This window comes from Rhynchophorus ferrugineus, unplaced genomic scaffold (genome assembly GCF_030347505.1).
Source record: "Rhynchophorus ferrugineus isolate W39M unplaced genomic scaffold, kcgeb_rfMv2 rfM2, whole genome shotgun sequence".
In the NCBI taxonomy this organism is placed as follows: Eukaryota; Metazoa; Arthropoda; class Insecta; order Coleoptera; family Curculionidae; genus Rhynchophorus; species Rhynchophorus ferrugineus.
The window spans coordinates 63744340-63772076 of record NW_027472581.1 but is presented as its reverse complement, the minus strand read 5'-3'; the positions used below and the strand labels follow the sequence as shown (position 1 = coordinate 63772076).

Sequence of the window (27737 nt, the reverse complement as noted above, 5' to 3'; positions counted from 1 at the left end):
TTATTCTACCTTACTGGATATACATTCTTGATTTATATAATTAATTTGTTACTGTTTTTTTATTGTACTTGCATCAATACATAAGCAAATCGAGTGCTTAAGGTAAAGTTAACGGTATCAGTTCTACGCTATACAGTTTGATGATGCTTGGTTTGCTTCAATATTCTGATTTCCTGCGTGTTCTCCAATAGCTGTATTGTTTCTCCGCTGTCGTTACTTATTAAAGTTAATTCAAGGTCATCGTGCAGTTCTTCGTAGCGATAAGAATTGGTACAGCCTGGTAATGCCTTTATAACAATCACTGTTACTATAAACCGAAACTGAGAATCTGTTTTGTATGTGGTTTAGCAGGTTTTAATTTTTATTTTTACGTTTCTCGGGTAATTTGGATATCGCAAGATGCTCGCTGGATGTTAGAAGTTTTCTATTTTCAGCATAATTAATTGTGCCATATTAGGTAGATTAGATTTTACTTTATCTCATTCAGACGCTTCTTGACAATTTTGTAATATATAAAAACCTTCTTTGATTCTTCCTTTCAAAACGAAACATTGCCCGTCTAATACATATATAGAACAATATGTAAAAGCTGTAAATGAACTAGATTTATTCGTTCAACGGCTCCCACCTGAAATATTGGTTATACAAATGTATACATTCTAAAAGAATAAGTTGTAATATATTTAGTATTTTATTTGCTGAATATTGAGACTCTTATTCTGTCACTTTAAAATATCATTATTACATCAATATTTGCATTAATACATAATGGAAAAGGTAACTTTTATCGCATTGTAGTCTTCGAAATATGCATAATAGTATCCGGAGTAATGATGTAACTAGTAACTTAAAAGTCATCAGGCCTAGGTAATTATAAAAAGAGGAATTATATATCAGAGAATCTGCATTGAAGCCTGAGTATCGGGCATAATACCAAACAATGAGGCAGAATAGTAAAATTATATCCCCAATTAATAGCATCAAAATGAGGATGAGGCCTTTGTTTCAAGGTGTTGTTCTATAATAATACAACTATCAATCTCTAATGATACAAATAGTTTTCGTTTGACTTTACAATCGTGGTTTAAATATATTTCATGGCGACAGACGAATTATTAACAACTTAAGAAGAGAAGAGAATAAAATAAAAAGGAATTCAAATTAATAAACTACTAAGCTTGACTGAAGAAGAGCAGAAATATTTTAGATTTTGTTCGCCTACATTTGCAACTTTGCATTTTGCAGATATTGAAGAAAATGATTCCTTACTTTCCATTATTAAAAATGAGACAGTCAAATTTGTTATAAATGGGAGTACTGAAAACCTGAGAAAAGTAAGGAATTCGACACAAATATTATGGTATAGATAAAAATATCTTTAAAAATTTTAATGGAGCATATGTGCTTCCTCTTTCATGCACCTTAGGATAATTACAATTCCAAGCAATTTTTGAATATAAAACGGTGTATCCCATTCATAGTAATCCCACCTGGTGTTCATCAAGGGGATGTCGTCTGACCACTGCTTTTCAATATAGTAGTTTTTCAATATAAAACTGTAGTGTTGACAAGATACTGCTATTATTTAAAATATATAGTCTGTTCAAAATTTTATTAGTAATGCGTCATGGATATTTGTAACGTCGAAACAATGCAATGCTACCGCATCAACTCTGAGTTTAGTTCAGATTGGCTTTGACATACAAGAACATTCTAATTTAAATAAAACAATTGAACAAAAATATTATCAAATATAATTTATTTTAACATAATAGTACTTTCGTTCCTTTTCGAAATATTTTGTTGAAGCCGCAATCAATTTATGACCCTGATTATCTATTGTTTTCGCCATTTTCAAACGAAATGATATCATATATTACGGAGCGATTTAAAATTTATCAAAATAATCAAAGCGCTAAAATAACGTTTATAGGTATTTAATCTGTAATAATATTAACTAAAATTTTGAATAATTTTGCGTGCGTCTGACAACCGGCCGCCGTTCGTATGCAAAATTCTTTAATGCAATATTATCGAATGACTTAAAACTACAATTAAGAACATAGTTGAGTTGAATGAGTTGAGTTTCTAGGCGCGTTTTTTAAGTAGTGGTACCCCCTGGAGGCCTAATTCACATAATTAACAATTGCATATCTGAGAAACGTATTTTACTTTCATTCGAGAACATATTTACTTTTTTACGTTTAGTTCTTGTTTTCGTTGATGGTGTGTTTACTTGTCAGTCATTTTGGTATCACTGTATATTTTGTTTCTTCTGCTACTATCTGTGTATACCATTCTTCATAGAGTTAAACACTGAATTATGTCTAATGTATTTGCCATATCTACAAAGCAGTTGGTATTCAATCTCTCCTCATACGTTCTAACCTAATGCTCATGTTTAATTTTGAACAATGACACTCATATCTGTGCACACAAATCTTTCTGTAAGTTTTATCTTTTTCCATCAATTTTTATTATCTTTAAACTTTTTTGTTGCTCTCTTGCCAAGAGTGCCACAATAAACCATTTTGAAATATTCAAGATACACAAATTCAAATAGTTTATCTCCACTGGTCTTATATTATGCCCTTAAAAGTTGAAATCTTTTTAAGGCAATGTCTGAAAGTTCCATTAAACCTTAAACCGTGGGTTATCTTTAAACCATTTAAACCCTATGCCATACAAGAGTGTTTGAAATATGTCTTAACTCCCTCAAAAGCTGCATGTCTCTAACTAAAAGTATACTTTCCAGACAAACAATTTTCTATAAAATAATTTTATTAAATTATGTTTAAATCGATAAAATAGTTTGTTTACTTACTGTTCTTATACTTTTCCTATATTTGGTCTCGAATAGAGGAACGTACTAGTCTTCATTTTGTAAGCGATATTATTCACAGTATAAACACTAATATTAATACTTATATTATTTAATATCATCAATAATTACCTCTCTAACGGAACTTTTGGGGACCTCTATTATCTCGTTCCTTTTCGAAATATTTTATTGAAGCTGCAATCAATTTGTGACCCTGACTATCTATTGTTTTCGGCATTTTCAAACGAAATGATATCATATATTACGGAGCGATTTAAAATTTATCAAAATAATCAAAGCGCTAAAATAACGTTTATCGGTATTTAATCTGTAGTAATACTAACTAAAATTTTGAATAATTTTTCGTGCGTCTGACAACCGGCCACCGTCCGTATACAAAATTCTTTAATGCAATAGTGTTAAGATGTTTTAACTCTTACCTATAAATTATTGTGGCTGTATAATTAACCATAGTTTTCAGATATACTATAACGTTAAAATAAATTATATTTGATAACATTTTCAATTATTTTATTTCAATTAGAATTTTCTTGTATGTCAAATCCAAACTGAACTAAAGCTCAGAGTTGATGCGGGAAAATTGTAATGTTTTGGCGTCAAAACCATCCATGACGCATTACTAAAAAAAGCTTTGAACAGACTATACAAGCTTAATGTATCAAAATTATGCTTAAGGCAATTTTTATATATTCCTTAAAGATTGTATTAAAAATAAAATTGTTCGATTAAGATGTGACAATTAAATCAAAATGTCTAATCAGGGAACAAATACAAAGACGCAAATTATGTATATTTAATGAATGAATTTAATGAATTTTTTATAGCGAAAGCGATCTTTTGAAGAGGAAATTATTTGGAAAATATTCTTGGCGGTGGCAACACTAGGCCTAATGTTCGTCCTAAACAACAGTAGCGTATTGATTGAAAAATGGGCCTCCCGTTATAGACCAGAAGTCAGGATGATAATGATTATATTATTACCTCAGTAAGGATGTATTTTTAATACTCACAGAATAGTTAATTTTTTTCAACACTAATTTTGAAAATGTAGTAGTTTTTTGGAGTTAACATTGGAAAATAATTATTCTAAAAGTAATATTTAGGTAACTTATATGGTTATAAGAATAATTAAATTGTTGGTCTATAAATTTATGTTAAATTTATAAAAATATCTGAATTGGAATCGATTTCTTAATTAGCATATTCGAAAGTCTATTGTTGATTATAAGAACTTAAGAATTATAGAAAATCACATTTTATACGAACTCAAAAGTTAAGAATTTTTTTTCAAAGAGATACATTGGCGTTTGCCAAGCATAATATTTTTTTGAGACAGAGCAGAGTTGAGATAGAATCCCTCTGCTTTTGAAGGTGTGACTACTTCGAATAAAGAAAGAACGTGGGCTGACTCGAGAGGTTATTGTTCCTTTGAACCTTCTTGAAACCTGCGGTCTGCCGGATTTTCCTTCCAAACTTACTAACACAACTATATAAATTAAAACGGTGTGGCCAAACTTAGTTTGACAAAACAAGAAGGCACAAAGTTTTATTTTAGTTTTTAACTTTTTTTTTATAGATTTAGGTAAGATGACTCTAATATACTTCCCGCTTATATATTAAATATAGATTCCAGTATTATAAAAATGTTCAATTGAGAAGAAGCAAATGAACTGGACGCAGAAAAATAAAAAATACAGAATAATCAAATTTTGCTAATTTATTTTAAAAGTTATGTCAATAATATTGATTTTAATTTTTTTATATATTAAATAAACATCTCTAACAACCTAGCCGTTATCCCATCTGGAGAGCTGACAGTTGTAGTTATATTATTTATACCCAAATAATACAAATCTTCTCTACTACTACTAATATTGCCTACATTTTCGTGCTCTATATAAAATGGGATTGAAAGCTTCAGTGTCTACCAATTCCAATAATCTAGGGCTAAGCACCTGAGGTACTAGGTAAATCGGTATTTTGTTGCCTTATACCCTGAACTGATACTTGCGCCAAAAATTCTCAGAGAAGGTGATTTTGTTAACATAAAATTTAATGGTTTTTAATAGTTAGGGAAATTTGATCACCTTTATCTACATAGTAGCCTTACAGCTTAAAGTGTTTTACTTTTACCCGAATTCCACTTAGCAATGTTAAAGAATGGTTCAAATTACTGCGGAACGATTACCAGTCCAACACTAACTTGCTGCCTTATTTTCATTATTTTTAATGAATAAGTTCATTTAGATTAATCAAATAAATTCTAAAGAGAACAGCATTGTTATTCCATCGGAATTCTGGCGACGTCACCCGCTATTGATAACGTAGGGTATAAAACAAAAAAAAATTTATTCAAAACTACTTTAATTTTACAGAAAATAACGATTACTTACTGGAACGGCTGCACAGACTGCAGGTTTAATTATTTTCTACTGCAAATGAAAACCTTATGATGTAAATACATCACACGCCGTCATTCAATACATTGATATCTTAAAATATCCAATACCATACTAGTCGCGCTATATAATATTATAAATAAGGAAACTAATAAATGGTGATAGGTAACTGAGTAATAATGTGTATACCATGAAATTATTAGGCTCATGTTCCAACACATTATCGGTGTGTTTGTGTGTATTCCATAATACAAAGTTCCTTTTACCATTTATGGGTAAACTTTGGCAAATGGAACAATCTATCTAATTATACCAATTGTAACATTAACCAAACAAATTCAATTAATATTAGTGAATCCAATATAGTATTTCTATATTTTATAACTTATGTTTAATCTTTATCTCTATACATTATATGTTGGTATTTATTCTAAATATTTTCACTGTAAATGGGCATTTGTTGAGAAAGATTGCTACAGTATATATTAATTAAAACAGTTTCAATTATTTTCTTTCAACTTTTCTCGTCTTTCTGTCAACATAGCGATACCGCGTGGTTTAGTAGAGATCCAAACATCATACTTCAGAATTTCGAAGCCGGGCGATTCGAGACCAAGCCATGCTAGTTCGATTTCTACAAGCGGTAATGAGAAGGCTCTATAACTGCTGAGAAAGCTGAGTGCGGCAAAACTTCTCATTTGAATAAAACCCTAATAAAGGAACTACTAAAACCTGGCTTATATGCTCTTGAAACTTGTTTCAAGCTATCGATTATGTATTTTGCTCACATCCGCTAGAGGTGCAAATTCTTGAATTCTACGGTCTTGTTATATCTCGACAAAACAACATCATATTTGTCTGGATCTCCAACTATAATGGCATACCTGGGAACTAATGGGCTGATGACCTCCCCTCAACGATTTTGAGTAGTCAACAAATTATACATACTTGAGATTATAAAGGCCCCTTTTACAGATTGTAGGATGAACAACTTCGTGCAATTTGAGGTCAACCTGTTAAACAGTACAACCAGGTACAACCAGCAAAACAAGCTTCAGGCCATTAAGAAGGACCTCTTTCCCCATGCTACCTCTTTAAGAAAGAGAGATTTGGATATAAAATTAAACAAAGTACAGATTAGTCACTATCATTTTACCCACTACTTTCTGATAAACCAAACAGAGAGTCCTATGGGTCCCAATTGTGAGGAACCAATATCAATCTCCCATGTTTTAGTGAAATGTGGCAACTTATTAACTGTCAGATGTCATAGCTTACCTGATTCATTGAAGGATGAGCTACAATTAAAATATTGAAATTACATAATGCTGAAATTAAAATACAATAAATAAATAAATAAATAAGCACAGTATGACAATTTTAAATCATATTTATTTCTTCGTATTATTATTATTTTTTTTAAATCGTAATATATATTTACAACTAGACAATGAATGAAAATAGCTCAGATTTAAGTGGTCAATAGAAAAAATGAGCTATATATTCTGAAAGAAAATAACAAAATATTAAATTTTCCTCTTGTGAAAAGTTGAATCTTGTTTCATTACAAACCAGCAGTAATCTGCTAACATTTTAGCAATCCATCTTTCTTGATAACGCTCTTCTATCTGTTTTATATCCTGGTGATAGCGTTCACCTTGTTCCTCACTGTGTCGTTGTCGATTAGGGGAGAAAAAATCGAAATGGAAATGCAAGAAATGTATATTTAAGCCCATTCTGCATCACATCATTTTAAATTTTTGTAACTTTTTGTCATTCACTAAAAATCAGCATTTTCAGCTTTAAGATTGCCTAAAAATGCATTCCTAAAATTACTTTCTGTAGAGATAATAATAAAGTCGCTAACTCTTTCGCGGTAAGATTTTCATCGGATTAATTGTTAAGTATGGAAGAATTATATGTTCTTGTGCTATAAGAGGTTCACGTTTAACTTTCGATTTACCACAAACAATGTCAATATTTAACTGTCCTATAAACAGACAAAACAACAATATTTCATAAAACCTCCTTATAATCCAAGCATTATAGCAATAACTTTTAAATCAGCCCAAATTTTCCACTTGTATTCCTTTTTATGATTGTTATGTGTTGTTTTTATATCTATTTTTATATCTAGTATTTGATTAATTCAAAAATTAGTTTCATGCTTTCATACGTCATGCTTTCATAGTAATACAGCTTTTGAGGGTAAATAGTATGCACACTATTACTAAGGAACGTAGCGTGTGAGACAACCATATTAATAGACAATATTTTTAACAATGGAATAAGGAATTCAAACAAGTAATTTTATTTATGTTAGAAAAATTATGTCACACAATGCAATTAACAGTGTACAGATTGAATAATAATACTAAATGAAAAAGTATTAACTAAAGTTATTTTATGCAGAATAATACCAAAATCATTATAATTTATTATATAATATTCCTTTACAATATACATGTTTATATAAATTACCATTTTTATATATTTTTTTTGTCGGACGTAAATTTTTATATTGTAATCTCATAAATATATCGGCCGCCAACCTGATCGAAACACCCTCTCGCTGAGTTTCATCAATATTGCATTTGCTCTGACCTGATTTGAATTTTGCATCACTGCTACCTGCATTCCATTTTCTTCCCGTGTCCTACCAATTTATTTTTCTCTCGCCATCCAGGAGATCTGCCTGCCCACGAAAATATATTGCAAACAAGCTAGTGCGGTGGAGGAGAGATTGTTTTGCGGCTCCCATGGGGATGCTCAACTATAATGGAGGGTTTTAGGTTATAACGGCAGGAGGTCAAAAAAATTACAAATTTGACGGCGGATATATAGTTAGTTTTATGGGGGTTGTCTTCGAGTTTTTCCATTTAATTACATTTCAAAGTTATTGAATTTAAAATTTCGGCATTACAAAAGCATTTTATTAAATATAAGCAGTATAAGTGATTTGTACACTATATCGCGTCATACACTTTCATAACTGTTAAAACATCGACTTTAGTTCTTATTTTATTTAAAAAATCTGAACGAAAAGAGCGCTAAAGCACTTGTCGCCTTTTTATTTTCTTATAGTCAAGATTCCAGAAATATACTGTCTTAACGACTGATAAAAGAGACTTGTAGAAATTATTTGGTATGGGTACCCATAAATCTTTCAAGTCGCCATATACGTCCTTGATTGATGTTTTATATCTATATGAATAATTTCAATTTAAGAAAACATGAAAAAAATGACTTTCTTTCTTAACCTTTTATATATCAAAGTATATGGAGTCCTAAATAATGATGATGCAGAATTTGACGATGAGAGAATTAAGCTGCTAATTCTCACTTAAGGATTTCCAATAAGGTAGGGACAATGTTGGCTTATGGAGGCCATGTTATATAAGTTGCATCTGTTTAACCTTTTACTTACAATTTAGTCATTGATACCAAATGAGTAAGACAAGCAAATTGATTGTTCAGCATAGCCAAATAAAATGTTATCGAATTAAAAATTTTATTGTCGATTAATTAATTTACATGAACAACAGGTAGAAACTCATCCGCCAAAAGTTACTTTTTGATATGGACCGTCAACTCAAGATGCCACCATTGTGCCAGGGCATAATACTGAATTTATTTTGGCGCAAATTAAGCAATATTGAGGTTGTTGTGTTTCGCAAGGCGGCGTTGAGATTATATTCTGATAAACAATTTTTGATCGCGCGAATTGTAGCTTATTTTGGCACAATAGCAAAATACTTATATCAAATATGGAGTGGGTCTAGATCATATCAAAATATAGATCAAGCAAAACAGCAAATAACATATATAGCAGGCGAAAAATGCGAGCGGAGCAATCGTCAGATGCTATGCGGACCGTGTCACAATTTAGACCTAAATTGAGGATTGCCTATTCTGATCATAGCTCTAAAACCTCTACAGGACAATCTTCCGTTGAATATCTAAACCATTTATGAATGTGCAATTGTATGTGAGAATATCACAGTTAGATGACCCGGCACTTACCAAGAACTGAAGGAAGGAGCTTAAAGGAAAACTTTGTTGAGCTTTTAACCCTCGATTTCAGATCACAAAATATTAAATATGTTCTTAGCTGTTTGTAGACTGTATTCGCTAAATCTAATTCTAGATAATATGTTAGATGATAAGCGTCACATAGACAAATCAACAACGTACTTCTATTAAGACAGTCGATTCTCATAGGTAACAAGGCATATCAAGCAGAATAGCCATTCGAATCTAGATAGATTTTTGTCAGAATTGTATTAGATTACCAGCTATTTAAAGCAGACAAAACAGGAAAATAGAAATACTGTAGTTAAATTCCAATTCAGGCGAAAATATCTCACCAAAATTCTTTATTTTTGTACTATTTTAATCTATCATTAACAATATAATTTTAGTATAATTAACTTAAGTTATTTAATATTATAATTTAGTTCCAGCTGTAGTTTAAATTAATGTTAAAATGAATTACGTTTCTATATATTAGTTTGCGCAACAAGAGAGATACATACTTTTAATATAGCATGTGTTCCTTTCCCATACATCAACAATATCTATAAAAGTATAGTATACAAGGCTCTCTGGGAGATCGTGCGATTTGACGCCGCTTTTGTGAGATATCCAAAGTCCCAGGTCTATGTTCAGTTGACAATTGACTAATGTTATAAAGGTAATATAACTCAGGCTATCACTGAAATTCGATCGTATCCAAACGACAGAATCACCGAAAAGGAGCCACGTTGGACACGTGACCTTACGTATCATACATAAGTGTATAAGGGTATATAAAGTAACCTTGATGATTTTAACTATGATTTTTTTATTATAATAAAATCTTACATTCTAATATTACTAGATATAGAAAAATACAATAAAGCAAAATATAATTTGTTAATTAAATAATATTCTAATATATTCACAAAAATATGTAGTTCTTAGGTTTATACTAAAGTATTTTCTAACAACATTAAAACACAAACTGGTAACCACATTCTGTTAAAGCACTTTCGTTTGGAACGTAAGTTGAGCAACTCTAGTCTGGATGATTAAGCGGTGTTTCGACTAGTTGAGCTTGTTATTTCGTGCATGTATTATTTACTTTGCTGGCTAATATATACACGTTCCAGTGTTATGTAGGGGCTTTGAAGTACAGTCATGTAATTAGTTTAAAAACTATTTCCTCGTCTATGTTTTGCCCGGTTACCTGTAGTAAAGCAACAATAATCTACACTAACCACTACATATAATAAGTTTAGCTTCACTTATAACTAATTAAAATGTTTTAATTAATTGTTTAGCAAATAATTTGACCAGAGCTGATTTTGGGAAACAACGAATATTACGAAATATTTGTCTTTTGTACTGTTTTCATTATAATTGTGGTATACTGCGGAATAGGGTTGCCGATTGTAGGGTTGTTTTTAAACCCAGGCCGTAAAATAAAGATTATATTTAAGAAAACAATAATAAACAATGAAATATCTTAAATAAATAAAACTAGATATCGAAATAAATGATATAAGAACTACTGACTCAATAGATGGCAAATTAAATAATGCAAATAAGCGTACGAGATCTTGATGTTCGAAATGGTCGGGTGATCATTCTGCAAACATAATAAAAACATACTTGAGCAACTAGTTTTCAATAACAACGGTGAAAAAAAAACATATTGGAAATAGCAAATAGATAGATACGTTTATTGTCAAATAATTAAAATATAGCGGTACTGGCTGTCGAGATACTGGCAGTTATAATAGTATTAATAATAATGGTATTGATAAGTGAATATATCGACAAATATTGCTAATGTATAATATTAATTACATTAACAATAGACGAAAGTGCACAGTACAGTGCACAAGACCACAAGTACAAAAGCACCCCAGAAGACCTAACCGCTCGAGTCCTATCTATCGGACAGATCTGTACAGGTCTAGATCAGGAACACTTTCCAGTCGAAAACAAATCAATACCGGCGTACCTCAAGGTTCCCCGCTGGCCCCGGCCTTATTTCAAATCTGCCTAGAAAAGAGCACATTGACGTCGCGTTTTACGCTAACGACACCAATTTCTTCACGGCCACCAGGTTCGAAGTCAAAATTCATGAACGTTTACAGAAGCAGCTCGATCATGCGGTCAGATGGTTCAAATTCTGGAGGTTGCAAATCAAACCCCTGAAAACCCAGGCCATCATTTTCTATAAGAAGCGTTACGCACTGAGCCTCTCGCAATTTAAGATCGACACCGCCATAATTCCATGGCTGGATAACGTCACGTATCTAGGTCTCCACTTCGACCGACGGTTCGATTTTGATTTCCAAATCCAGAAAACAACCCAGAAATGTTCGGCGATAGCAAACCTGCTATCTTTTCTGATCTGCCTGCTAGCAGACTTCCGATCTCCATCAAATGCTTATTTTAAGATGTTAACTCGGTCCGTACTCCTCTACGCCTCTAATATCTACTTCAAGATTGTTACACCCAACCAGGTGAAACGGCTTCAAGTTTTCCAAAATAAGCTCCTCAGGAGAATCTTAAACGCTCCATGATTTCATGGTCAGAAATAATCAAATTTATAGGGAAACTGACACTCCAGAAATCAAGCACTTCATATCTCAATCATTCCACAAACAACAACTCAGCTCAAGTTCTTCCGAAAACGGGCTTGTTCGCGAACTGGTCGACATGCTGGGAGCTTAGTTACCTTAGTTAGTAGTCACCGCTAACCTCCACCCTTTTCTAGGCTGAAACGATCTCATCCGTCGCTGTAGTTAACTCTAGTTCACGAATCAATAGAATCGCCGGGTCCTCGTGCCCATTAATGACCCTCCGATCAGTGGGTGCCATATCCCCAAATTTAATGCAGTATCAGTAGCGATCTGCAGGGGTCAACTGTGAGGCGGTTTCGGTTTAGTGTATTGGTAAGTCCAGAGGTAGTCGCGGTCCAACTTGTCACTCCAAATCAAGTATCCGCAAACAGCTATGCGTCATGCGTTCCGCCGCCTGGTTTTAGGCCAGAACTAAAATAAAATAGGGTATTAAGCAACTTAACGACTTAGTGGTTAAAATTTCAATAATGTTTTTATTTAAATATCATTACTAGTCGTTTCCGACTAACTTATAATTTTTCTTTACAGTAACTTTTAACTAAGTACTTATCGATTTATCTAAAATTAGGAAGACCCCAGCACTTCTCGGTGTTTTTGTTATTTAGTGCGCTTTACTACACTACTGCACAAGATAACATGATCTGCTTCCTATTTCAATATTGTCCAATAGTGGCAGCATTTTGGCATAAACATGAGTATTTCCTCATGTCTTATTGCAAATCTCTTCATTTCCTCTACAATTGTTTGAAATGTAAATACGGCAAAAAAATAAAGTCAGAACGGCAGTCGTTAAACATTTGTGGCGTCAATTTTGAAAATACATGTCAATAGACCTAACAATAGACAGAAAAAATAATAAAGAAAAATAATTGTTGTAAAAAATAGTTAAGTAAAATGAATAGTATAATTATTTCCAAAATATACTCAAAAATGCAATTAATACTGAAAATGTATTACCATCGTCTATTTGGCTGATTCTTAGAATAACTCCATAAAAACTAATTGTTTGTCGATTTTGGTCAGTTAGTTGTCGGATCCAGCCAACAACTTTAGAGACCTTATGATTGTGTAGATTCCTACCATCACCAATTCAAATTAGACAAGCGATAATATTGTAAGCTTTTTATATCATTAGATTCATAACAGAAATTTATTCCATAATTCAGTTGTGAGACGACATCATTGAAATACCTTAAATTGAATGATATTGTTAGGTATCTACTTGGAGGCATTAAAATACTTGTACCTTTTCGTAAAAGATTGGAAATAAGCTGCATTAAAAATTGACAAAACATTAACTAAAAATAACTTAAAATTAATTAAACTGAATTAAGAATGATAAATTTTACATCTAAAATTGTTTATGTCGTCTAAAACAAATCAAAAATATTTCAAGCCTCAAGAATTTACATCTTTTAAAATAATAAGTAAGTCAAGTAGAACTATCAATTAAAATTAATATCATTACTTATAGAAAAGCTAGAGTCTATTGTCTAGTGATATTGAAGAGAATTTAGAATATTAATTGCATTGTAATGCAATTCTGGCCAAAACTCAATTAACGATAACACCTTTTCATCAGCTAGACAGTAAAGGCCTGCTTATAATATAGTTTGTACATCCAATAGAAACACTTCAGTAACTTTCGCACATCAGCTTAGATTTTAATGGAGCACTATAATAATTTATTAATTGATTGAAAACGGGTATTTCATTCAATTATTATACGAAATTTGATAACCTATTAAAATTTTCTTCTGCTACATTATATAAATGCAAGCCTATTGTAAAACATATTCTTATTTTTTTTATATTTTTTATTCTTAAATTAGTTTTTAATATTATATTCATTAACATAATTAGCGTTCATACACTAATATACATGAACTTATAATATTATTCTATAAAATATAAAAGTGCCGGCTTGGTGGCGCAGTGGTAAAGGCGATGGGACGGTCCTCCTACTGTTGCGATAAGCACGGGTTCGAATCCTGCTGTGGCATCGTCGTAAATTTATGTTTGTTATTGTGGAAAATTTGTGAATGTTCTAGGCAAGAGTGTAAAATTCGACAAGGAAAATGATCCCAGTCACGCCAGTAACCAGGCTGGGTAAGACCGGATGTCTTCTGGGATGACTTTTAAAGTTGGTCACTCGCCAGTCGGTAGGCTTAATGCTGAGCACCGTGGTTGGGAGCCCACGTTAAACTTTAGGCCCAGTTCAGATAAACCCATAGTTGTTAAAAGGAGACTTTAAAATATATCAAAAAAAAATACATAAAAGTATAGCAAAATAATAACAAACCCGTTGAAAAATTATATGTTATTAATAAAAGGGCATTTTTGACATGACCAAACATTTTGTTTTTATTCAACAATATTTCAAATTTCATTCATATTTCAAAACAATTTCTGTATTAACCATCCTGTAGATATTTGCCTGTTTTATGGAAAAAAATAATTTCTACAAACCTTGCATATATTCTATTTTATGCTAAAATTAAAACACATATTTGCACTACATAACTGGTCAATTGAAAAGTCCCCGCCCTGACACATAAATAACGCTACCAGAATTAAATCCATATGCTTTTTTAGTTAGCCCTAACCTTCAAAAGAAGCGTGTATAAATTTGACAGCTTTCGGAGCATTAGCTTGTGAATTATAGTATTTTGAGTGAAGCAACTTTTGTTATTGTGAAAAAAATGAACATAAATATAGTTGAAGCAGAAACTTGACTTGATGCCAAGTTTCCGGACACTGCTACAGGAAAATCAATCATCAAGGATTGGTATGCTAAGTTTAGATGTGGTGAAATGAGTACCGAAAACGGTGAACACAGTGGACGCCCAAAAGAGGTTGTTACCGAGGAAAACTTTAAAAAATCCACTAAATGATTTTGAATGACCGTAAATCGAAATTGAATGATATAGCAGATATATCATAATATAACACTCTAGATATATCAGCTGAACGTGTACATCATATTATTCACGAATATTTGGCTATGAGAAAGCTCTGTGTAAAGCGGATGCGGCGCGATATCACATTTGACCAAAAACAACGACGAGTCGATGATTCGGAGCAGTGTTTGAAGATGATCAGGCGTAATAAACCCGAGTTTTTGCGTCGTTATGTGATAATGGATGAAACGTGGCTCTATCATTTCACTCCGAAGTCCAATCGATAGTCATCCGAGTGGAGCGGCTGGCAAGTTTATGGCATCTCTATTTTGAGATGCGCATGAAATAATTTTCATTGATTACCTTGAAAAAGGAAGGGCCATCAACAGCGACTATTACATAGCGTTATTGGACCGCTTGAAGGATGAAATCGCCAAAAGAACGGCCGTATTTGAAGAAAAAAAGAAGAAAAATTGCTGCTTCATCAATACAATACACCGTGTCACAAGTCATTGAAGACGATGGCCAAAATCCATAAATTAGGCTTCGAATTCCTTCTTTATCCACCGTATTCTCTAGATCGGGCCACCAGCAACTACCTCCTGTTCTCAGAACTCAAAAGAATGCTCGCTGAGAAGAAATGTTCGTTGAATGAAGAGGTGATCGCCGAAACTGAGGCCTGATTTGAAGCAAAGGACAAATCGTACTACAAAAATGATATCGAAAAGTTGGAGGGTCGCTATAGTTAGTGTGTCACCTTTGAAGGGAATTATGTTGAATAAAAAAACTAATTTTGCCAAACATTTGTGTTTTACTATTGTAGGCCGAGGACTTTCCAATTGACTTGTTATTATCCTTAGGGCATTTAAACGTCACTCGCTGTGAAATTTCACCATAAGATGTTAACCTATTTCAAGAGCACATTTACATTTTACAAACTAGCATAGCAAGAACAAAATTTGGTACATCTTCAACTTGTACTTTAGAGTGCATATCTTCTTATTTTAATTACTTAATAACCATAATTATTACATTTTATTTTGAAGAATCATATACTGTAAATCATATTATCGCATGTTATATCTTGTAATATTATCAAAATAATGTCTACTCTTATGTGTGTGTATATATGGGAAATTGATGTATTTATGTCTGATGTGAAATGTGATGAGTGAAGTGCTTACTATAGGAAAACTGCTGCGTAGCGTAAGATCGACACAATAAGTCGCCACTACTTTCTGTTAAAATAAAGTAAATAAAAACATTATATTTTTACGGATACGTTACATATACATATATATATATATATATATATATATATATATATTTATAAATTTAACAAAAAATATGTAAATATTTAAAATTCATTTAAAGTATTTTTTGTAAATCGTTGGTCAGAAAGTTTCCATATATTTCTTACTAATAAACTATAAATATCATCTTTGGAGCTCAGAAAATCATTGCCTTAAAAATAGATAATTAATTCACATTTTCAGCAGTCTTTGATTTGTTTACCGGGTTTTATAATATAACTCTTGCAACATCTTTAAATACAATGTGTCCAGTTTTGGTATATTTATTAGAGCACTTGCTCTGAACTACCCAACTTGGGTTGTGCAAATGGATACCAGAAAGATATTTTGAAGTATATTAAGAAATATTTGTTTTGTAATATTTAACTGGGGAAAAGTAATTTGAAAAAATACAAAAATATTTCTTTCCCAACCTATTATAACATGAATAACCCAAAGGAGAAATTTCTAGAGCTGGAAAGCTAGGTTTACCCGATGAGCTAGTTTCTCTAATTCACTCTTTGCTGATAATTTTACGCCGTCTTCTATACCACATGCTACTGTTCGGATGCTATGCAAAACTGTCTCCAAGTCCAATTCAATCATGTAGTCAAATTCTGGCGACTGCAGATTAACCTGACTAAAATTCAGATTTTGTTCTATCAATAGTTCATACGCATATTTCATAGTTCATAGATCATAGTTCCACGTATACTGCCTCTAGATAGAGAAGGTTTAAATCCCCTGGCTCTATAAAACCAGTTACCTTGATATCTACTTCGGCTGCAAGTTGCAGTAATCATATCAAATCCTACACCGCTATTTACCAGAAATAGCAAACTATCTATCCCCCTGAAGGCGCCCTTGAACAAAATTCTGGTTTGATCACTGTGTTTATATGGAGCCCAAGTACGACTTCTGTCGACTTCAAAATAACAATACTACAAATATTCCAGTGCGAAAAAGTCAGCGCGTTACTCACTGCCCCGTGGTTTATGTGCAATGTCAACACCCAGTTAGAATCAGGTTTCCCATTTGTGAAGAGTTCCACAAATAAGCTGACAGTAAGATTCACTCTTGGCACCTTGCGTCATTCCAACACGCTGATAAAAACACTATAAATTTATTACTCACAATAGTTAATCCAAATACGACAAACGCAATCTTAATCCAAGGTCTCTGCCATCCGTAAATCTCTTTTAACACGAACATCATGCAACATCACAAAAAGACCAAGAAACAGAAAAAAAGAAAAAATTTCTGATAGAGACGATATTCATAAAATAAAAAATGCAATGAAAAATATTTGAATATCCAAAATAAGCAACAGCATTTTTTTTGACTTTTACACTGACATCACTTAGTTTATATTAATGTTTTCAATTAATTATATTTAATTAAAAAAGGCAATTATTTGTACAAATCCTTAAAATATGGAGTTGATGAAAAATAGACAGGAAATTATTCAAAACCTAAAATGTAAATGAGGCTAGAAATTATTCCGCAAAAGCGTTACTATTCCCGACAGTTTTTAGTTTTGAAAAAGTGATACGACTCGCCACGTAATAAATTTCTTAAAATGCCATTCCCAGAGCGAAATAAATTAGTGGAGCTTTTTTCATCTCGCGTTATCTTTACTATATTCTTATTGTAGTAATAAATAATTAAAAAATATGTTGCTGCAGTGATATTTGTGATTTATATTATTATGTATGTTGATTTATATTATTAATAGAGAAAATATAGTAATTTCAAGCCTCAATCATTTAAGACGAATTTCTATCTTTTAAATTTTACGTTGTTACTAATTTCTCGCTTGAAGAGCTCTGAAAAAATCTGATGTAAAATTAATTAACATGCCATACTTCCATATAAAAGAAATTAAAACAATAACGTATCGTTATTATGTTAACCGTTATATTTGAATAAATTATAATCATAGAGTAATAGAGAGACAAATCAACAGAATCTGCAGAAAACTTTATAGTCGCCCACTAACTATTTATACTTATAATATTGATTTAATAGTTTTAGGCACTTGTACGAAAATAACATCATAAAGTATGTATAATATAGATATAGAATATATAATACAGAATTCATATATCCAGAGGAATATGTATCCTATAATGATGCTGCAGCTTTCCACAGAATATTCTAATATTGTAGGACTGTAAAGAAAACAAACATAAACACTTTGCAAAATTTTCAAAACAATATTTTGACTTTTATTTAGTTTATTATTTTGGACATGACTTATTTAATTTAAAAATGTCGATATAGGCAATATAGGAAAATTCTTTTAATTAGCACAACTGCTGTAACTAACATAGTCGAACTTTTATGACGTAAAAAGTAGAGTTGGGAACTATCGTAAAACAGAAAGTAGTAACTACTAATTCAGTAAAATGCTGCTTCATGACATATATACATTTCTTCGTTAAGAAATAATCGCTTGGATCTCTGCGCTGCGTAAATCAAGTCATTTTAAATCATTTTAAATTGTTAAGTGGCAGTGTAAAAAAAGGAATGATCTCAAATATGTTTAATCGTTTCTTGATATTATTTCAAAATAACAATACAATAAATCTAATTGCTCTATTTCTATTTCATTCCAATGTGTGCTTACGAATGTTTTTTGTCGTGTCATAGATCAGAAAAAAATGTATGTAATCCTTCTCCTACTTTGGTTTCTAATATGTTCCAAAAAATAGTTTTATTTTGCAAACAATTTTGTGTTTATATTTTACATACTTGATTTTATTGTAAAGAAGAACTGACTGGTGAGTGGCCAGCTTAGAAATCATCCCAGAAGATATCCGGTCTTACCTAGCCTGATTTCTGGAGTGGCTGGGATCATTTTCCTTGTTGGATATTTCAGTCTTGCCTAGGAAAATCACAAACAATTTTGTGTTTATATTTTACATACTTGATTTTATTGTAAAGAAGAACTGACTGGTGAGTGGCCAGCTTAGAAATCATCCCAGAAGATATCCGGTCTTACCTAGCCTGATTTCTGGAGTGGCTGGGATCATTTTCCTTGTTGGATATTTCAGTCTTGCCTAGGAAAATCACAAATATAAATTTACGACCATGCCCCAGCAGGATTCGGACCCGCGACTATCGCAACAGTATATACAGCAACAGTAGTTATTAATGTACATTGCTATTGACGATCATATTACAAACAAGATATAAAACCACTATATATCGACAAATGAGCATAAATCCAGCATATTATTTTCAAGGTCGCGGCTAGTACCGCAAAGCCAGAACATTAAGAACTAGTCACAACTGAAACTAGTCGAGCCAAAAATCGTCGACTTAGACTAGTCGAATCGTAATTACAGGCGGTATTTGCTTTCAGTCGATATTTTCCAACGCTAACTATTATAATGAAACAAATTTTAACACTATACTTTGAGGAAAGTGGTTAAAGAAATACAGTAAATATTGACAGCATTTGTAAACATATTTTGTATAAATATTTGCTTGATTTAGTGTTAGTGCTTCTTATACCTTAACTGTATATGCTATAAATAGTATCAGAAAATTTGATTTTAAAGACTGATTTGGTATACCGAGATATATTTACCATATCAATAAAGCTGTCACAAAACAAAAGAAATGTTTATAATTAAAGTTTCTTAAAAAACTGTCAGTTAAAAGCTTTGTTTTAAAACGGATATCTTATTAGATAGCTAGATTGTGCGCTAGTATCTACTATACCTTCGTCCGCCAATTTGCCTTTGACACTCCGAATATACACTATTCGTTTCCATAGTGGCTTTCTAAGTTTTGTTGACGTCAAATTCCAATAGTCTACGATTAAGCAACTGAACTGCTGCAATCGCCCTTTAAGGCTAGGCGATTTCACACATCTTCAATTGATCTTTGATTTCAATCTACAGTTTTAGCAGCGATTCTTTTGCACGAATAACTGCGGAATGATAGCCAATCCAATTTCAATCCGTCTCCTCCCGGTTAATCGAATGACGCAAAAGATAACAGCCTTATAATATCCTTGGAATTCTACCGACTGAACAAGTTATGTAACTTGTAGGATTTAAAAAAAGATTAATCTAAAAGTAACTCTAAAACTATTTCACTTTAACAGAAATAAGTGCCGACTTATTTAATCGAAAGCAGAAAAAACACTGCCGGTTCAATAACGTAAAGAAGACCTTTTTAATATAAACAGGTTACATCACCAGATCGATTTCTTAAAATATCCGGTTGTATTAATCACATTATATAACTGTGCGAATATAGAAACTAACTATTTGATAGAAACATGTTCCCTAGTTTCTTACTAAATGAACCCTTTAAAAAGGTATAATTATTTTGGACACCAACCCGACTCGGACTGGATGACTTAATCGATGACCGTAGTTTCCGAGCCCACACTAATCAGCCTAATTCTAATAGCCTTAAAAATTGAGACTGTTAAAATCCATAGATGTAAAAGCATATTAATATATTTTTATGTAACGTAAGGTGAAATTCATCATCAGTATACGAGTTTGAGACGGATGTACATAAGAGAGAATAAGGCCACTTTATTTAACTAAATAACAATTATCTGTCTCAATTTGACCAAATCCAAATCCTGCTGTTGATTACAGCGTTTGCCAGGAAATTAGGACCTCGGTCTGACGCATGTGTACGTGATAGCTATGAACTGGCTTCAGAAACGTGGTCACAGCGTTTAAATTTATTATGGCCAGAATAATTACACAATGTGTATAATGAATGACTACATTAATGGGGGGGTAATATGAGACAAAATTCTGTATGTATGTACGTGTTAAATTGTGTTGAAAGGAGAATCGTGTGTTTCTCGTGTTGATTTAAAATTTCATAAAAGAATCTATTGGAGCCTCCAATAAATTTGCTTTATTTTTAATCACTTAACTTACATCATGCCTATTAGGAACCGGAAGCAGACGTATAAGGCAAAAATATAATTGCTTGATTTATCTATGTATTGAAACTGAATATATACATATCAGTATATAATAAAATTAACCAAATCTAGTTTCGTACAGGGAACTACTGTTTTTTTATATATTTTCTGTCACTTTAGCTTTTACGCCACTTGAAACAAGCTCGTATATGAAGCAATGAATTCTTGCAAAGTCTTATATTAAGTTTTCTTCGAATTAACATTTGAATGTTGTTTGAAATACTTCGTAATTTTTCCACTACTGAAAGGTTTTCGTTCAAAGTGGTAATTAGTGATGGAAAACGTTATCAATAAAAATGTTAGTTCCTTTTTGAAATAAAACGGTGTTATCGCAAAAACATTGCGTTATACTTGTGACAATTACTTGAGTTTTTAATAGTTTTGTTTAAAGAATTAGTTTGTTAAACATATTTGACTTGTAATGATATATTAGAAATATACTTAAGTTCGCACTGTGTGACAACACAAGGATTCACTTGTAATAATTTTCTCGCAACGACATTTGCCGGGTCCCAACCCGGTACCGGAAGATCGAAATAAAATACTGATTCTAACATTCCCGCGTTGTTTTAATAATAAAACCCTCTATCGATCGACACATCATAAATATTCGTCAACGGTGAAAAATGGATAGATGGGTAATTAAATAAAGTATCAGTTCCGGGAGCAGCACAAGTAAACAGTTGAGTGGTAGTGAGTTAGTACAGCCAAGTACAAGTTCTAATATTGATTCTATAAAACGGGTGTACGATGAACAGATAAATGAATTTTCAGAAAAAGAAAAAACGGCCACGGATCCGACAACAACTTGACGATTACATTTAATACGGCTATATGGATGGTACAGTAACAAAATATTATTATATGTAGTTTACAATATCAAACACATCAATGAAACCTTTTAAGTTGCAGCGACATTTGGAGCTAAAACATCCTGACTACAAAGAAAAGCCAAAAGAGTAATTCCCAAATAAGAAGACAGAGTTAAAAAATATTAAAAAATATGTAGTCTATTTATCACAAAAAACTTAACCTCATAGTCTTGGCCTGGCTTCTGTGAGAAGATATTTCCGTCAGTAAAGGTCGCAGTTAGTATTATCGAATAAAATGGCAAAACATAGGATTGTGGATATGACAGATGATATTGAAAAAAATAGTCGTAGGTCATCTGAAATCGTGTCATAATATTTCCTTGCAAATCGACGAAAGTACAGAAATATCCGATAATGCCAATCTGATATGTTTTGTACGATATGATTTTGAGAATACTATTTATGAAGAGTTTTTGTTTTGTATATATCTGCCAACACGAACGACATCCGAAAAATTATTTAACTTGATTAATGAATATATAAACAAAAACAAAATTGTATGGAAGAAGTGTGTGGGACTGAGTAGTGATTGCGCGCTGTGCTGGGCTTTACACAATGGTAAATCCAAAAATATAGCGCCGGAATGTGTATGAACGCACTGTAGCGATCACAAAGAGGCATTAGTTGTCAACAAAATTTTAATCTTCATAGCAACGATGCAAGAGTGTATCAAGTTCATTAATTTGAATTAAAAGAAGAAGTAATGGTTTTTAGAACAACATCCGCCGTCAGTCAGAGATGTAATATTTGAATTCAAGGACAGATTTCATGATGTTAACTGGTTTGTAAAAATGGCTTTACATATATGAAATTTTTAAATAATCTAAACATGGAACTGCAAGGTAACAATGTAACAATATTTAAAGTACAAGACAAGGTGGCATCTGCAAGAAAAATGTTTAGCGTGTGAACACAACGCGTGGAAACAGAAACATGTTAAATCAAATTATAGAACATTTACTAGGACAGGAGAGGAATCTTCAAGAATATTTCCTCCAATCGACTGCAACATGGATAGGAAACCCATTTACATTCAAGTTAGATTCCAAAACTAATTTACCAGATTCAGATGTCGACTTGTTAACTGAACTGTTAACTGACACAACACTTAAGGATATATTTGACACAAGACAATTATCAATGTTCAATTTTGTGTATCAAGAATACACAAAATTAGCTCACCGAGCAATAACCTATTTAAAGATTTTAATCACAACGTAGAATTTCAACAATAGTTTACCTTAAAAATAAATATATAAACCGACTTGAAATAGATCCATACCTTAGGATAAAACTTTCGCAATTTTGCGCGAACTTGGATTCTTCAGTAAAAAGTAAGCAGCAGCTCGCTTACGAGCAGGTGATGCCAAAATATGTAGTATTAATAAACCATTTTTACTGTTAATAAATGTGTATTAGTTTACCCAATGGGACCAGCCTGAGATTTAAAAGCTTTAAGAGGGCCACAAAGGGGCAGTGAGAAAATCACCGCGCCATGGCAGAACAGTGTTTGGAAAACACGGCTCTAGATTAACCTCTTAATTCTTGGTTGCATTAAAATGCTAAAATTGTACCTGAAAAAGTGCACTGCCGTATTGTTTTTCAATAATTTCAGGAATATCATCGAATTCATAAAAATCCTGTGAAATTATATTGGGAACATATGGAGTATTGAATCCAGTTGTAAATATTAAGTTCCACTTAAAGATAAAGTTTTTTTAATGAGAATGAGAAAAAAAAACGTTCGGGCGTTATTTAAAAAATTCTTTTTAAGAAGTATTTACTTGCCGCTTATTTTATCTCACAATTAAGGTCTTTCTAAACATACTTATATAAAAATAAATATATTTTTAGGATTTTTACAAAGGATGTCAATCTTATTACTATTTTTTATAAGTGAGTTCATGTAAGATGAGATGTAATGTTTAAAACTAGTAAAAGTAAGCGCAGTTTTCAAGGAAAGTTTACTGGAGAAAGTAGAGGGGAAAAAGAAAATGGAGAATCACAAAAAATATTACATTAAATTAATGTAATCTACATATAAAAATGAATATCACATCTAGATAATTGATTGGTCATAAGACATCCATTATACAGTTTTAATTATTTTATACAAACTCTCTGAGGTTAGAACTGATCTTTTCTCATCTCTTCACGTTCCTTCCATTCGCCAACATGCCGTAGCTCTGAATGGAGTGATATTGGACCACTGTCGTTTCTCGCATGGTCAGTTGATGACCTCGAGCCCGCCTGCTCACTGTGAGTTTTGTCACCATTCCCTTATTTCAGTCTACCACATACTGAACGACTGTCCACGGCTCAGCCAGATTAGAGCTATGTATGGGCTGCAAAATTTTAGAAATGGCTTAACAGAAGGAAATATAAGGAGACTCCTCGGATTACTACAGGAAATCTATATTCTTAGAATCTAGCCCATTCTAAGTTAAGTGTCACTGGCCAGATAATCATTACCACTTCGGTATAGGCACTAATGTGTGCTCTCTGGATAGAGCCTCTACTTCGTTATGGTTATATTTGTGTCCATTTTTAAATTGTATATACACTATTTATACTTTTAGTCTTCCTGTTTGTGCTATTAATTTTATTTATTTATTAATTTATTACTTTATATATACGCTTGATCCACATCCCCTCTATATCAACACCGCACTCTTATATAGTCGCAAAATTAGGACATCCGTCAAACCAACAAAAAATATTTTTAAATAATATTTTATAGATCCTTAAGTTGATGTCGCCCATAATTTCAGTTTCAGTTTTTCCATACAGAGTTCATTTGCAACAGACCGCTTTATTACTTTAGGCAAATTCAGTGATTATTTTTAAGAAAATGTCTGCCTATAGAAATATGTTTCTTACATCTATTGCAAACCAAGAAAACGTATTTACATTTTTAGCGATAATATTTAAGTATCACAAATCTCGATTATAAATAAACATAGACTAATACGGGAATGAAGACAATTACCATTTGAAATGCCAAAATGAATTCCAAAATTATTTTAAAACTAAAGGAACTAACAACTAAAAGTGTTTTTGACTAAATGAATATTAAAATACAAACACGCATTCTAGAAACTTCTTATTAAATAACCCCACAAGAAAACAAAAGGAAAAGTATTTTTATTTGAAAATGTAGCTGAATGAAAACCTTAAACCTTATACTACTTTAAATTAAATTTTGCATAAAATATAAATATATAGCGATTAAGATTGCTACAATTGTAAACAGTGTTTCTTGACGTCTTTCAGTTTATGTAGCATTTTACAAATGTATTATTATCAATATCTAGATTATAGAGATATTATATGAATAACTCATACAATCTGTTTTTGTATGGCTTTAAGTAAGGTTGGAAGGTCAGTCGGTTAGATTTTTATAAATTAATGATATATTCTAGATTCAATAGGATATTAATGGATTATATGTGGCAATCCTTTTACCCTGATATTCTCATTCTTCATTAAATATCTTTCAGAAAATTAATTAACAACAACTCCAGTATAGCTACATATAAAGAAATATTATATATATATATATATATATATATATATATATATATATATATATATATATATATATATATATATATATATATATATATATAATTGAATTATCATGAAATTAATTAGTGGGATGCTTACGTAAGAACCAAACGTTATTAATCATCGATTTTTCGTCCCACTATATAAATAACGTATGAAATAAAAAATATGATATAACGAGAAAGCAAAACACATTTAACATCGAGGAAACGAAAATAACACCTGTTTCAATACAATATGACATGTCGTTTGTCCGATGTATCATTTTCGTGTCTATTACTGGAAGGATCAGGACTTCGACAAAGTCTTTGGGATCAGTCTAATCTGTTCTGTCAGAGAAAATATGTCGTGGGGCAGTTGCTTAATTGATTTACCTCCAACCGTGAAGGAAATGCGAGAGCTCCGGTCGACCCTACAATCGATCTTTAATAAATTCACTACAGGCCGATACGTTAAATAGGTTTAGTAGATGTAATACGAATATCTAATGCAAACAGAAAGGTCTATATTAGTAAATTATTTCAATTTAATATGCAAGGGTTAAGAAATAGTTTAATATATAATGAATGTCAGCGTTTTTAGTGAAATATAAAGTTTTTTTAATAGTCTAAAATTTTATAAATAGCTTACGTGACTTTATAAATTCATCGATGGAGTGATTTAACATAACACTTTTATACGATTTTATCATTTTAGCAATAACAGTATTTAATATTAACGTAAATTTAATATATAAATTATTAATTAATAATTTAATATTTAATATTAACAAAATATAGAATGGAGTTAAACCTAAAGAATGTACGGAAATTTTTAAAAAGATGAAAATATACCCCGTACTGCTTTACATTTTTGCACAGTCTAGAGAACATTCCAATAATTTTATGTTACAATAACTTATTTTCTTTTCCGATCCTTTACTTTCATTTATTTTTGCTGAAAATCCATTAGGAACTCAACAGCTCTAAATTAGATCACTGATCCCAGTGCTAAAGCGATTCTAGTTTCTCATAAATCTGTGAGAGCACAAAAATCAGATGACGAGTGACGAGCTCATGCTGTGCTGGATTTTGATCAAATCGTTTAAACTTCATGAAGATACAATTGATTGTGAATACTATCATAGTAAACTGTATGGTTTTAAAAACGCTGTGTGTGTTTGTGCGTTTTCGAACGCATCGGTCGTGCGATATGTCTTATAGATACGAATGTCATATGAATGAATATGTATCCTTAAAAATGTAAAAATATGTAATTGTAAATGACTAAATATTAATAATCTAGTGTCATTAATAGCACTAAGAGAAGGGTTGCAGTATGAAGTTTAGCCTGTCAAACAAAAATATTGCAAAAAAATATGAAAAAAGTGTAACTTTACGTTTTATTCCATATGATGAAAGGATAAATAAATAAGCATTATTTACATAGTTGAGGCTTATTTTCGTTTCTTGAAATAATTTTGAATGGGAATTTGGGGGTAATCGGAAATTTTTCTTCCAAACTTGAGGAATTCGACTTGAATTACTTAAGAATCTCATAAATTGGCAATGACAACCCATGCCATTCATGTAACAACATGGAACATGTAATTTGAAAATATTTCAAGACCATGACTATGGCGCAATTGCAAAGAAATGAAGAATGTCTTCTATATAATATCAAGCCAAAAGGAATGGAAAGCTATTTTCTGACATACAAACTGCTACTCCAAAGACAATAGCCCAAAAATTTCGCAATATTTTATAAACTACTACTAACTAGCAAAAACATCACTAGTGAGCATCGCCCACGCCAATGAGCTAAGTATTATTCATAAAATTTCATCAATTTGTCAAAAGATATGATAAAATGTCTTAAATATCTCATTGAAGAAAGTTGATAAACTAATTAATCATCATCAACAGTTGTTGACCCATAGCTCAATTGAGTAGCACTATGTAGAATATTTATTAAAGTAAGAGAAAGTAGTAACGAGCTGGAAACATTAGCTTTATTAAAATACATTGTAGCAATCATCTGGGTAATGCCTCTAAGTTACAAGAAAAGCGCCAAAACGTAATATAGTACTATAATACGAAACTATAGTACGAAACACATTCTTATCGACATAATCTGCTTACCGCTTCAATAGCTTAGCTTTCTAAATAGATGAAGTAAAAATTGAGTAATTAGTTATTCAACTTGATAGGTGACCTTGGATAATTATTTTTGCGGCTTCTATTAACTAGATGACCTTTTTCGACTCGTTTATTGATTTGCTTGAA

General features: G+C 31.7%; 1 protein-coding gene across 1 annotated transcript in view; it reads left to right on the top strand.

The window, feature by feature from the left end:
• The window catches only part of LOC143190187 (uncharacterized), a 293945-nt gene that overhangs the window by 112334 nt on the left and 153874 nt on the right, over positions 1 to 27737 (top strand). The gene's annotated exons all lie outside the window — the stretch shown is intronic.